The sequence below is a fragment of the Penaeus japonicus genome, unplaced genomic scaffold (assembly GCF_977035675.1).
Source record: "Penaeus japonicus unplaced genomic scaffold, GWHDUDI00000001_assembly GWHDUDI00000031, whole genome shotgun sequence".
Classification (NCBI taxonomy): Eukaryota; Metazoa; Arthropoda; class Malacostraca; order Decapoda; family Penaeidae; genus Penaeus; species Penaeus japonicus.
In genome coordinates, this window is record NW_028234433.1 from 5,420,043 (window position 1) to 5,435,042 (window position 15,000).

Consider the following 15,000-nt stretch of genomic DNA (forward strand, 5'->3'; position numbering starts at 1 on the left):
CCCGCCCATCTCTTTGTTAATGCATATAAATATAAGTAAATGATGATAAGTATACAGAATGAATATGAAAATAAATGAATATCATAAACACAAATAAAATGAAACTAATCAAACCTAGAAACTCGATACCAAAAGAAACAATAAACAAACATTGTCACAAAGCCAATAGCCGTATAGTATCGAGGGTATAACATGCCATGAGTCACCGCTACCCACGCATAATCGGGCATGGGCGCGAGCGTAATGAAAGAGAGAAATGACACAATATATTAATATCATTATTATTATTATAGTTGTATTGTTGTTTTGTTAGTGTTATTGCTGCTGCTGCTGTTGTTGTTGTTGTAGTTGTTGCTGTTATTATTATCATCATTATTATTTTTAAAAAGTCGACCCAAACTAAAAATCCTAATAATTTCATTAGAAATCAATGCCACCGCAGAAAGATTTACATCACGCACACTATTCGAGAAAATTCCTATACCAATAACAGTGGCGAACAACCCATGTGTCATTTTTTATATATAAATTTATCAAAATCGCACACACGAATCAAACAAAATATATAAAGCCATCCGTTCCGAAATGGAGTCACACACGCACGACACTCCTGGCACTCCTGACACTCGCATTAACGTGCCACTACCATTATATTAGTTATATGTCGAAAATGACTCCATCATTATCGATTTTGTATCAGGGGACCTCATTATCTGTGCCACTTGTCATAGGCACGCTGTCACGCTGTCACCCGGGGTCAGTTACGTCTGCTTAACCATTTCAAAAAAAAGATTGCGTGCATCATGATTTTATTTGGCTGGATTAGTGTCGGTCCGTCTGTCAATTTGTCTGTCAGCTTGTCAGGGTGTCTGTCTGTCTGTCTGTCTGTCCCCCTTTTTATCCGTACCTTCCATTATTTCTTTATATCATCATTACAAAAATTATCATTACTGTTACGTTTTTCCTTCATCACTGATACACAATCTTCGGTATACCTAGTGTATATGGTATAGTGTCTCCCTCAATCACATAGCTCACCATACCCATCAACAAGTCACCACAAAATCGAAACACGAACATCACACAACTCCACCTTAGAAAAGAGCTCATCACACTCCGAAAAACACACGCTAGGGGGGGAGGGGGGAGTCACCCACCACACGTCAACAAGCGAAGAGGAAAAGTATTAAAAAATCCATGGCCGACACTTGCACACGCCGTATCACACTGCCTGGCCACACTCTATTCCCCCAACAATTACCCCAATGATAAAATCCTTATCGTGGGGGGGCGGGGGTCAGGGGAGCGGGGGTCAGGGGAGCGGGGGTCAGGGGAGCGGGGGTCGGGGGGTGAGAGTGAGATTAGGGTGGGGAAGGGAGTGGGATGGAGGGGAGGGGAGTGGGATGGAGGGGAGGGGAGGGGACGGGAGGGGAGGGGAGGGGAGGGGAGGGGAGGGGAGGGGAGGTCTTTATCTTCAACACACTCGAGTCTTTCCACTCGCTTACGAACTGATAAAAATGAGGTTCTTGTGGGCCTTCCGGAAAGGAGGAGGGGGAGGGGGAGGGGGGAGGAGGAGTAGGAGAAGGAACAGGAGGAGGGGAGGGGGAGAGAAGGAGGAGGAGGAGGAGGAGGAGGAGGAGGAGGAGGAGGAGGAGGAGGAGAGGAGGACGAGGAGGAGGAGAAGAAACAGGAGGAGGAGATGAGGAGGAGAAGGAACAAGGGGGGAAGAGAAGGAGGAGGGGAGGGGAGAGAAGGAGGAGGGGAGGAGGAGGAGGAGGAGGTGGAAGAGGAGGAAGAAGAAGAAGAAGAAGGGGAGAAGGAGCATGGTAGGAGAGTTGGGTGAGGTGGGACGGGGTTGGAGTGTAGGTTGCAATAAAGGAAGGGAGAAGAATAGACTTATGGTGAAGGTGGGGGGAGGGGGGTAGGAGTAGGAGAGGAGTGCGTGAGGGGGGAGGGGGCAGCTGGAGTGGGGGGTTAAAGCGGTTATCTCCTGCTGACACACTTCGCCGGATATTGGCCACTTCTTCCCGAGGAGTTCTTACGAGAAGAGGAAGAGTAAGACGAAGAAGAAGAAATGTGAAAGGCAGGAAGAGTAGACAAGGATAGCGAATGAACAGGAAAAAATAATAATAATAAAAAAAATAAAAAATAGAAAGAAAATCAAATGAGCATAATACACGAAACTCCAAGAACATGCGAATACAGGATAAACTTGATAGCGATGACCATTAAACAAACCGACAAACTTATTACCCAGAACAACATAACGACAGCGCAACTTTTTTTTTTCTTTTTTTTCTTCCAATCTCAGAAATGCATTTTTCCCCTTCACCAATTACTCTCGCCGCCGCCCTATCAGGATCAACCGTACGCCCTCACGTGCCGCCCGCATGCTAGATGGCGCTCGGCAGCATTGCCTCTAATCCGTAATTAAATCAGAAACGGTTTTCTATAGGCCGTGTCATATCAGTCAACAAAGCTCTCTCTCCCGAGCTCTGTATCTCTCTCTATTTCTCTCTCTGTAAATGAACTTGGAAGGTTTACCATTTTTGTTTCTATATTTTGAGAGACGAGGGGGAGGGGGGGAAGGGCAGGGGGGGCGGAAGTTATAGGCCCAAGCAATGTTTGTCAAGGGGAGATAACGCTAGCGGATGTAGGCTTATCACCTGGGAGGGAGACAGGGAGAGAGGGGGAGAGGGAGAGGGAGGGAGAGAGAGGGAGAGAGAGGGAGAGAGGGAGAGGTGGAGAAAGAGAGGGAGAAGGAGAGAGAGAGAGAGAGGGAGGGAGAGAGAGAGAGAGGAGAGAGAGAGAGAGAGAGAGAGAGAGAGAGAGAGAGAGAGAGAGAGAGAGAGAGAGAGAGAGAGAGAGAGAGAGAGAGAGAGAGAGAGAGAGAGAGAGAGAGAGAGAGAGAGAGAGAGAGAGAGAGAGAGAGAGAGAGAGAGAGAGAGAGAGAGAGAGAGAGAGAGAGAGAGAGAGAGAGAGAGAGAGAGAGAGAGAGAGAGAGAGAGAGAGAGAGAGAGAGAGAGAGCGCAAACCAAGTCTAGTGACCCCCCACCCCCCACCACGAGCACCCTATCCCCGCTGTCTACAAAGCGGGCCGCCCCTCTTCACCTGCGCCGCCTATTCGTACGCCCACTTCGGCCGTCGAATCACGCCGGGAACTTGAACCTCCGACCAGATAATTCCAAGATCACGAACCACTGATCATGTTAATGGGAGGTTCATTTGCGCGGCCGACGCCAGGGGGATGAGGAGAAGGGGATGGGAGGGGAGGGGAGGGGAGGGGAGGAGAGGGGAGGGGAGGGGAGGGGAGGGGAGGGACGGGAAAGCAAGAAAAAAAGAAGAAAGGAAGAGGAAGGAAGGGAAAAGAAGTGAAGTGAAAGGAAGGAAGGGAATGGGAAGGGGAAGGGGAAGGGGACGTGAAGGGAAGGGGAAGGAAAGGGAAGGGGAAGGGAAGGGGAAGAGAAGGAAGGGGAAGGGGGTGAAGGGAAAGGGAAAGGAAGAGGGAAGGGAAGGGAAGGAAAGGGAAAGTCAGGGCAAACTTTACACACTGGGAGGGGATAAGATGGACCGGAACACGGTGTGATACCACGTGATCCTTTTTTTTTTTTTTTTTTTTTTTTCTAACAAATGCCCGAAGATGTGATGAATGTATTGATTTTTTTTGTGTGATGAAGAGGGTCGTGCATTTTTTGTAATGAAATATCTGAAGGATGTTAATGATTCTTCTTTTAGTTTTCGTGATGCTCTTGCATGAAGAGAGTTTATTAAAGCAAATTCAGAAGCAAAATAAATGAGAATAAATGATTTAAAATCTTCATCAGAATTATGTATAATTCTAAAGAGATTATGGTCGAAACGCAAAGTTAATCATTTTTCTACGATGATGTGTCTGTACATCAAGGTTGAGCTTATATGTAAGAGGACGAAGTAAAATATATTTTAATACGTTGATGAGTAAAAGATACAGAGTCCCGTCCAGGGTATGATAGCCAATGATGTCGCGGGTATAGCGGACGACAGAAACCGCTTATTAGGTGGAGGAAGCAAGAGGCAAATCAGAAGTCACGATGAAAACTGCAAAGGCAGCACCGATTTCCTCCTCTCCTCTCCTCTCCGGTACCCCCCCCCCCTCTGCCCCCCACCCCAACAACCGTCTAGAACTTTCCAAAGCGCACCGACGCCCCGCAAAATTCGACAACGCCTCGGATTAACCCATAAAATTTGCCCTCACGCCCGGAGTACGCGTCGGAAGCAGGGGTCGAGGGAGGGTAGGAAGAGGAGGGCGAGGAGAAGGGGGGTAAGGAGGGAGGGAGGGACGCAGGGGGTAAGGAAGGAAGGGAGGGACGAAGGGGGGCAAGGAGGGAAGGAGGAGGGGTGGATATGAAAGTTGGAGTAGGATAGCATTATCTCCCTCCGAGCAGAGCGCCCCCACCGCCCCCACCGCCCCTATCCCACCCCGAGCGTCTGGGGCTAACATCGCCACGGGGAAATCAACTTGCACGCAGTAAAGAACACGAATGGTTGCCGCGTGACTTCCGACGGGCCAATCCTCGCGGGCGCCGGAGTCATTGCGAAAGGGGGAGAGCCGAAACGGCACGACCTTCTCCGCCAGCGCTCCGAGTCATCAATGGTTGCCCCCGATTGCTTCAGGTCGTCCGGGGTAGTCTTACCTCGTCTTAGGTCGTTCTAGGTCGTTCGAGTTGTTCCAAGACGTCCTGGGTTGTTTCCATTGCTTGTCGTATCTTTGACAAATGCAACTCCACTCATCATGTTTCCTCATTCCTCTGTGGTTCCAAAAACGTTTCCTCATCCCTCTGTGGTTCCAAAACCGTTTACTCATTCCTCAGTGCTTCCAAAAATGTTTCCTCATCCCTCTGTGGTTCCAAAAACGTTTCCTCATTCCTCCGTGGTTCCAAAAACGTTTCCTCCTTCCTTTGTGGTTCCAAAAACGTTTTCTCATCCCCCTGCGGCTCCTCAAAGGAAGTCTCTCGTCAAACCCTGTTCAGAGCCTCCCTTGTTCACCCACGTGCTAGTCCTGGGCAACAATATACCTGGACCGCTGCACAAGAGACCCGCTGCCTCTTGCACCGGCATTCTTTTTTGTCTTTGTAGTCAATATCTGTGCCAGGTTTTAAGAGACCAGGATCAATAGAGGTCCTGGGTTATTAAACTCTCTTCTCCTCAAGTCTTTTATTCGCCATCAACTTCAATCTCCATTCACCTTTTTCGTTTCTCAATGAGTCACATATTTTTATCTTTCAAGGCAAACAAGATTATCTGACGATACAAAGATCGGTTCCGCTGTTCTTTTTTTATCTATGTCTGGCTGTCTTCCTATCCATCTCATTCTACTTTTCTCTTCGTCTCCCTTCCTTTCTCTCTTCCTCTCTCTTCCTCCGTCTGTCTGTCTGTTTGTCTGTCTCTCCTCTTCCTTCCCCTCTCACTTTCCCATTATCTCTTCCTCTGCGTGAGTTAACTTCCTATCTTCTTCCTCCCTCTCTCCTCCACTGTGTCTGTCTGTCTGTCTGACTGTCTGCCTTTCGCTCTCTCTCTCTCTCTCTCTCTCTCTCTCTCTCTCTCTCTCTCTCTCTCTCTCTCTCTCTCTCTCTCTCTCTCTCTCTCTCTCTCTCTCTCTCTCTCTCTCTCTCTCTCTCTCTCTCTTCCTCCCTGTCTCCCTTCCTCTGTTTTGCCCCTCTCCTTCCTTCCCTCCCCGAACTAATACCTCCTGCCGACATGATGAAGGGCGACCCAGGTCCCGTTCCCGTTGTTCAGTATCGGCGTGGAAACAGCGGGCACAGATCACGGCAAATTACCTGACACGACGACCTAATCACCCATTGTTGCAGTCATTACATTTGGGGGGAAAGGCGACGCACGGAGAGGAAGAGAGGAGAGGAGAGAAGAGAAAAGGGAGAAAGAGATGAAGAGGAAGGATAGAGAAGAAGAAAAAAAATAAACAGGGAGAGAGGGCGTATGTAGAGAGTGAGAGAGAGAGAAAGAGGGGAGAGGGGGCATAACCACTGAGAGTAAGATAGAAAAACTCAATTGAATACCATCCTCAACTTAAACAACAATATCCCAACTATCTATATAAATCAACCACAACCAAAACAAAAACAAAACAAAAACAGCAACAAGGCACTTCCCTTGCCCCGGCTTGCAAACCCTGCATTTCCTTTAAGACTCGAAAGAGCAAAACTAGCAAAACGTGCAGCCTCCCGCACGTAGGCGTCTAAGTGCATGTGTGTGTACTAGTGTGTGAGAGTGGGACTATGTTTTTTGTTGGGGGAGAGGGGGGGGGGGCGTGCTTGCGAATGTGTGTTTGTGTTTATATTTGCATGTGCGTTTCCATTAGCATTTGTGTTTCAGTTTGTATGCGGGTGTTTCTGTGCGAGTGCAAGCATGAGTCTCGCACGCCCGAATTCGAACATTTAATCAACGCACTTCCATAATAAAAACTAACGAGAACTCCAACACCTGAACTACACCCCCCCCCTTCCCCCTGCAGCGTGTCACAAGGGAACAGCCCGAGAACTTGGGAACTCGGCGCCGGTTGTCGAGCAGGTGCGAGGAGCAGCCAACCGTGCAGCTGCACAGGAGACAGATTTGAGCAGAAGCAGCAGCAGCCACGACCGATTAAATTCATTTTGATGACACCCCTTCTCATGGCGCTCGAAGCCCTGTCTATTTCGCGATGCCACGTCGACGCGTGACGGCCGAGGAGGGGCAGCTGGCGCGGAAACGGCGGAAGCAGTGCCATGGAGTGCCTCGTCGAGAATGTATTTGGGCGGCGTGGGAATCCGATCCCGGCATGGAGAGGACTCACAGAAAGACGCCATGACACTGTAGTGGGAAGAAAGGTTCACCAAGCACACGGGATCGAGTCCCGACTGGTTCCGGTCCGAGTTCGGAAGGGCATCCTTTCGGGGTAACGGACTCTATCTGCTGAACAAAAGGCCGTCGAAAGAAGGCACCGTCCTAGCCCGTACGAGGGGGTGCGTAACGTACCATCATCACCACTGCACCATCATTTTGCCAGTGAAATGGCACTCTGCATGCACGGCGTCACTACAAAGTTATAATAACCCGAAAAGAGATCACAGAGACAGAACCTGTTTTTTTTAATATAATAGCCCGATGGTACGGTACAACTACTTTCTTATGACACTATCTTTTTGTCTGATCTAAGTACAGTGCCTCTCTCTCGTGAAAGGGGACAGTGCGCTTATCTTAATATGGTACGCTGCCACCATCTGGCGGACTGCTTATTGTTACCTTGATTCAGATCAAACTTATAATCCCATTAAAGCTAAATGTGGTGTCACAACCCCACTAACCCCACCAGAGTACAATGGATATTAACCCATTTATATCTTATGGCGTCATTACCTCATGGACAAACAACGCCACCACGACACTATACTTTACCAGGACACAGTGTCATCTTCGCAACGGCACTGCCCTTCGTCTCCCTTCCCCTGACACCCCCTCCGTCTCCCCTCCCTGGACACCCCCTCCCCTGACACCCCCTCCTTACAACACCTCACGTACACAAAAACACGTACACAACCGCAATAACACGCAAGTTCCGGTCATCAGTCTGTCTTGATGCAAGTTGATGTCTGCAACATGCTCCTACTTAAAAAAAAAAAAAAAATCAACAGTCCAATAACTTTAAAACATTTTTTTTTTTTTTGCTTTAATGTTTTCCTAACGGCGACTATGATAAAGGTCATATTCGGCGCTCGTTCATTAGCAAAATCTTCTTTGAATATTCACGTTTTGTCAGATAAAATCGGTATAAAAGATAAGAAAACTACGAAATAAAACGTAAAGAGAGATGAAAGGAAAGAAGGAAGACTGAGAGAATGGAGAGCAGATAGAAGGAGACTGAAATAGACTGATAGAAAAAAAACAGGAAGGGTGGAAGGGGGGAGGGAGATAGGGAGGGAGGGAGGGAGGGAGGGAGAGAGAGAGAGAAAGAGGAGTAGGGGTAGGGTGAGGAAGACGGTGAGATAAGGGGAGAGAGGAGATAGAGAAAGAGAGGGGGAGAGAAAGAGAGGGAGAGAGAAAGGGTGAGGGAGAGAAAAGGGAGAGGGAGAGAAAAGGGAGAGGGAGAGGGAGAGGGAAAGAGAGAGAGAGAGAGAGAGAGAGAGAGAGAGAGAGAGAGAGAGAGAGAGAGAGAGAGAGAGAGAGAGAGAGAGAGAGAGAGAGAGAGAGAGAGAGAGAGAGAGAGAGAGAGAGAGAGAGAGAGAGAGAGAGAGAGAGAGAGAGAGAGAGAGAGAGAGAGAGAGAGAGAGAGAGAGAGAGAGAGAGAGAGAGAGAGAGAGAGAGAGAGAGAGAGAGAGAGAGAGAGAGGAATAACCATACAATTGATGCCAATCGTGTTAGAAGTAGTAGGGAAATACAAAAGTACATAAGCATTAAGAGCTCAAAGAATAGAAGTAGAAGATAAAAAGCTAAATAAAATAAATGATGAAACAACAATGAGCAGAAAAAATGGAAAGAAAGAAAAATTGCTTACGAAAAGAGAAAAAAATAAATCTCGGAGAATTGGAAAAATGGAAGAGAAGAGGAGAGCACAAGAAAAATAAATAAAAGTAAGGGAAATAAATAAAATAGAGGGAGAGGAAGAGACGAACAGTAAGGGTAGAATAAAGAACAAGAGGAAAGAAGAACGTAGACAAGAATAACTGGGAAGAAAGAGAAGAAAGAAAGAGAAAGAAAAAAGAAGATATGAGAAGAGAAGTGAAGTGAGGAGAAGGGGAAAAGAAAAGAAAAGAAATGAGAAGAGACGAGGAGAAAAGACAAGAGAAGAGAAGAGAAGAAGAGGATAAAAAAAAACGAGAAGGAGAAATTAGAGAGATAAATAGGAGATCCCGGAGAGCTTCCCCCGAGCCCAGGGCCCGGAACAGTGCCAGGGTGCCAGGGTGCCAGAGCGCCCGAGTGCCACGGGCCGCCGCGCTGCTCGGGGGAGTGAACCGCACACTTGGCTGGATCTTCAACTTTCTCAGCTTGCTACTTCGCGACACTAATTAATACCAGACTTAAGACCCCCCCCCCCGCCCCTTCTCTTACCTACCCACGCCCCACTTCCTCCTCATTTTTCTTACCTCTTTCTTTTTCTCTCTCCTTCTCCTTCTCCCTTCGGTTCTTTCTCCTCACTCTTCCTCTCCCTTTCCCCCTTCCTTCACTTTCCCGCTTCTGCTTCACCTTCTCCCTGTCCCCCCCCCCCCCCCCCCCCCCCCCCCCCCCCCCGTCTACCCTTCCTGCCACAGACTCTACGAAGCGAAGTGAAGAAGTAGGACATACAAACCAACTAAACAGAAGAAGGGGATGGGGGATGAGAGAAGATTACGAGAAGAAGGGGAGAGAAGAAGGGGAGAGAAGAAGGTGAGAGAAGAAGGGGAGAAAAGAAAGGGAGAGAAGAAGGGGAGAAAAGAAGGTGAGAAAAGAAGGTGAGAAGAAAGGGAGAGAAGAAGGAAAGAGAAGAAGGTGAGAAGAAAGGGAGAGACGAAGGAAGGGGGGCAAGACGGGTGAGCACGTTATGTGGAGTGGGGAGTGGGGTGAGGGGGAGGGGAATAGAGCACGAGAGGACGTGGGATAGTAGGAGAGGGTTGGGGTAGGGGGTTGGGGTTGGGGTTGGGGTTGGGGTTGGGGTAGGGGGTAGGAGGGAGGAGGAGGCGGAGGAGGAGGAGAAAGAGGAGGAGGAGGTAGACATGAAGAACGCTGCGCATGGGGAGGGGAAGGGGGTATATGAGGGGGGGGAGGGGCAGGAGGCACGTGAGTTAAGAATTATAATTAAGAAGGTCCCAAGAAGGGAGGGTGATCGCCTTCTACTTGACCGCGTGTGAATTACTTATACACGGGGGGATGGGTGGGAGTGGGAGGGGGTGGGGATGGGTGGGGGTGGGGGGAGAGGGAGGTTGAGGATGATAGGGTCGGGGAGGGGGGGGGGCAGGTATGGTAAGGGGTTTCCCTCCGAGACACTCAAGGAGTTAATTATGAGGAGGAGGAGGAGGAGGAAGAGGAGGAAACCAAAAAGAAGAGGAGGAGGAGGAGGAAGAGAAGGAAGAGGAGGAAAAGGAAGACGAGGTCAGAGTGTCCCTGCTCCGTTAACCTCACCAAGATAATAATGAAGTCCAAATTAATTAAAACCCTAATTCCATCATGATTTAGACTGGAGTGTGTATGTATAAACATGCGCCCCTTCATTGCAATGCAAATACCAACAATAACTGGTATCATTAATTCTTTGCAGCTAGTATTGCCACTGCGTTATCAGCCCTTTTTTTCTAGAATGGGCATTTAACATCATAATCACACCATACTGATATTGGCACACAGGCAACGTTATAATTATATCAAACTTTAATTACCACTACTAGTATTATCATCAATAATATAATTTAAACTTCCAATATCGGCATTATCATTGATATAAAACCATGCCGGCGCATTAATCATTAACATATTAACACGAATAGCATAATAATTGTATTAATTATTGTAATAATCCTTTTTATCAATACATCACCACGATCCTCTATCCACAGATAATGTCACCACAAGTAGCATCATAACACCGTAAATATCACCATTAACATCACCACAATCCTCTATCAACACTAGCAATGTGATCATCACCACTGACATCCCTACAATCATAATTGTTAACATCACCACAATCCTCTACAACTATTTTCATCATCACCGCTGACGTCACCATAAACATCACCACAATCCTCTACAATTAATGCCATCATCACCGCTGACATCACCATAAACATCACCACAATCCTCTACAATTATTGCCATCATCACCGCTGACGTCACCATAAACATCACCACAATCCTCTACAATTAATGCCATCATCACCGCTGACATCACCATAAACATCACCACAATCCTCTACAATTATTGCCATCATCACCGCTGACGTCACCATAAACAACACCACAATCCTCTACAATTATTGCCATCATCACCGCTGACGTCACCATAAACACCACAATCCTCTACAATTATTGCCATCATCACCGCTGACGTCACCACAAACATCACCACAATCCTCTACAATTATTGCCATCATCACCGCTGACGTCACCATAAACATCGCCACAATCCTCAACAATTATTGCCATCATCACCGCTGACGTCACTATAAACATCACCACAATCCTCTACAATTATTGCCATCATCACCGCTGACGTCACCATAAACATCACCACAATCCTCTACAATTATTGCCATCATCACCGCTGACGTGACCATAAACATCACCACAATCCTCTACAATCATTGCCATCATCACCGCTGACGTCACCATAAACATCGCCACAATCCTCAACAATTATTGCCATCATCACCGCTGACGTCACCATAAACATCACCACAATCCTCTACAATTATTGCCATCATCACCGCTGACGTGACCATAAACATCACCACAATCCTCTACAATCATTGCCATCATCACCGCTGACGTCACCATAAACATCGCCACAATCCTCAACAATTATTGCCATCATCACCGCTGACGTCACCATAAACATCACCACAATCCTCTACAATTATTGCCATCATCACCGCTGACGTCACCATAAACATCACCACAATCCTCTACAACTATTGTCATCATCACCGCTGACGTCACCACAAACATCACCACAATCCTCTATCGCCACTGACACCATCCTCAGCCCAATGACTGTGATCATCATAAGCATAAATTTGGGGCGGGGATGACACTGCAATCACTGTGCTAATAAGTGTATCTATTACTGTTGTCATCATACCCATAATCAAGAGGAGGAAGGAGGGATAGAGAGGGGAAAGGAGGGGGAAAAAGGGGGGGAAAGGAGGGGGGAAAGGAGGGGGAAAAGGGGGGGGAAAGAGGGGAAGAGATAAATGATAAAGGGAGGAGGAACACGATGAACAAATGAGAAGAAGGGAATCGGGGAACGAGAAGGGAAAGGAAAGGGGGAAGAAAAGCCGGAAATGGAGAGGGGAAAAAGGAGGGGAAATGGAGAGGCCCAAAAAAAGGGAGGAGGAGAAAGAGGGAGGGAGGACGGGGCAAAGTTCGAGGGGAAGAAGATAAGGAGAGGGAGAAGGAAGGGAGGAGGAAAAAATAATTTGAAATAAAGGAGAAGGGGACGACGAGAAGAGAGATAAAGAAAGTAGGGGAAGAAAAATGAGATGATGAAAAGGAGAGTGGGAGGAATAGGGAGAAGAAAAAGGGAGGAGAGTGATAGGGAGAAACAAAAGGAAGAGGGAAAAAGGGAGAAACAAAAGGAAGAGGGAGAAAGGGAGACAAGAGTCGAGATACAAAGAAACGGATAATCATAGAAGTGAGAAGGAAAGAGAAGGAAAAAAAAGAAATAAAAAAGAGAGGAGGAAGAAGGAGAGAGGGGACTTTGAGAATAATAATAATAATAATAATAATAATAATAATAATAATAATAATAATAGTAATAATAATAATAAGTTGAAATAAGTCAACAAAAAAGTCATTGGAAACCGAAAATGTTTGCACTGAAACACCCACACCAATAAATAAATAAGATATTTGCCAGAATTAAGAATTAAGAATATCGAATCAAAGCAAAGCAGCAATGCAACTACAAACAATGTAACAACAACGACAATAACAACCACAAAAAAACAATAATAATGATAGGAAGAAAGACAACAACACCAATCATGAACACAACAATGATGGCAATAATTAAAATAACAATAATAATAATAATAAGAAGAATATGATAATAATAATATGATGATGATCATAATAATAACAATAATGACAACAGCAATAATAATAATGACAACAACAAAAAAATGATAACGTTATTGCAATGATAATAATAATAATAATAGAACTAAAGATACTAATAATGATAATGACAATAGTAATAATGACAAAAATAATAATAATGATTATCACTCTCATTACAACTAACAATGATGATAATAACATTAAACCTTCCCAGCTCCAGCCCCCAGTGCAATGCGCGCCTGCCTTCGCATTAGTCTGCCTCTGGGCACTCTCCGCCCCCGGGGTTTACACCTTCCGCCCGGAGGTATTCCGAGGGCACAGCTATCCTTAGCGCGCCCGGGGGGGGTGGGGGTGGGGGGGTGAATTCATGCTTTCTGTGTCTGTTATTACGATTCTGCGTACGGAGCTAAGCGGGAGAAAGACAAGGGGAAATATGAGAAATAGATGAGAAATTAAAAAGAGGAATAAGAGGAAATTCACCAATAGGGATAGATGGGGATAGGGAGGGAGGGAGGGAGGGAGGGAGGGAGGGAGTGGGTGAGAGTGAGGAGAGAGGGAAAGAGGAGAGGCAGGGAGAGGAGGGAGGGGAGGGAGAGAGGGAAGGAAGGGAGAAGATGGGAGGGAGGAACGGAGGGGGGAGGGAGGAAGGGAGGGGAAGATGGAGGTAAGGATGGAGAGAGGGGGAGAGGAGAGGAAGAGAGGAAAAGAAGTAGAAAGAGAAAGAGAGAGAAAGAAAGAAAAAAAAGAAAGAAAGAGAGAGAGAGAGAGAGAGAGAGAGAGAGAGAGAGAGAGAGAGAGAGAGAGAGAGAGAGAGAGAGAGAGAGAGAGAGAGAGAGAGAGAGAGAGAGAGAGAGAGAGAGAGAGAGAGGGAGAGAGAGAAAAAAAAATTGCTTTTGTTATTTCCCAAGTAAGAGGATAAACAAAAAAAAAGTTTATACTGAACGGAGCATAAGTGCATATGCAATGCTTTACGAATTTACGTTAGAGATTTTCCGTTGAAAAGACTTGATGAATATCTGACAAAAATGTTGCAACGCTGTCTCTCTGCCTCTGTCTCTCTTTGCTTGCCTATCTTTCAACACCCACACCCACACCCACACCCACACCCACACCCACACCCACACCCACACACTTACACACACACACACACACACACACACACACACACACACACTTACACCCACACCCACACCCACACCCACACCCACACACTTACACACCCACACACCCACACACTTCCACCACCCCTCCCACACACACACATACACACACACACTTACACGCGCACGCACACACCTCCCGCGCGTCCGCCGCTGCATTATATACAAGCAGGCAACATTACTCCCATAAACTAATTACCAGAAACTGAGAGCCCGGGTATAATGGCCGAGTCGGGTTCACTAGCGCTTAATGGTTAATTATGGAATAACAAAGATCTTATCCCGCGCTGGACTCGAACATTCTCTTAAGATTTACGGCCGCGATCCTTTAGCTGAACTGGAAGGGGCAGGGGGGGAGGGAGGGAGAGAGGGAGGGAGGGGGAGAGAGGGAGAGGGGATGGGAGAGGGAGAGGGAGAGGGAGAGGGAGAGGGAGAGAGGGAGGGAGGGGAAGGGAGAGGGTGAGGGGAAGGGAGAGGGTGAAGGGAAGGGAGAGGGAGAGGGGAAGGGAGAGGGTGAGGGGAAGGGAGAGGGGAAGGGAAGGAGTTAGGGAAATGGAGGAAAGGAAGAGAGGAGAGGGAGGAAGTGAGAGAAGAGGAGAGGGGAGAAGAAAGGAGATAGGAGAAGGAGAGAAGAGATGAGATGATATGAGATAGGAGAGGGAGAGGGAGAGGAAAGGCAATAGGTGGTATCCCGTAGCATTGTGTGCAGCGCCATGCATTATCACGTGAAATTCGGCACTCGCGTCGTCGCCACGGACGGCACACCTGGCATTTCAATAAGAATGGATGTCCTGACGCTGTTCATGGGAGTTGCTGTTTGAAGGGAAATAAGTGCGTGGGAAAATAGTCGTTGTTTATGAATTAGATTTCATCCTGTTATCCTATTTTTTTTTCATATGGCCATCATCCGTTACCATTTTTTCGGTTTCCCTAACAACAATTTCCTTATTTCGCCCGAGCAATCATCGCTCGTATCTACCTCGTCCCCAACCCCACTAACCCCACTAACCCCACTAACCCCACTAACCACCCAATCAGCCAATCACCCTGCCGCCCT

The 15,000-nt window shown here is 47.1% G+C and overlaps 1 protein-coding gene across 9 annotated transcripts in view; it reads right to left on the reverse strand.

Annotated features, from left to right (window-relative positions):
• Window positions 1–15,000, reverse strand: part of LOC122249283 (uncharacterized) — a 715,555-nt gene that overhangs the window by 14,943 nt on the left and 685,612 nt on the right. Inside the window, exon 1 of one of the 9 annotated variants that reach the window (XM_043010012.2) lies at window positions 1,158–1,251. The exons of 7 other annotated variants lie outside the window; for them this stretch is intronic. The gene's annotated coding sequence lies outside the window, so the exon portion shown is untranslated. Of the gene's footprint in view, window positions 1–1,093; window positions 1,252–15,000 lie in introns of those variants that run through there. One more of the 9 variants, XM_043010011.2, reaches the window with a different exon arrangement.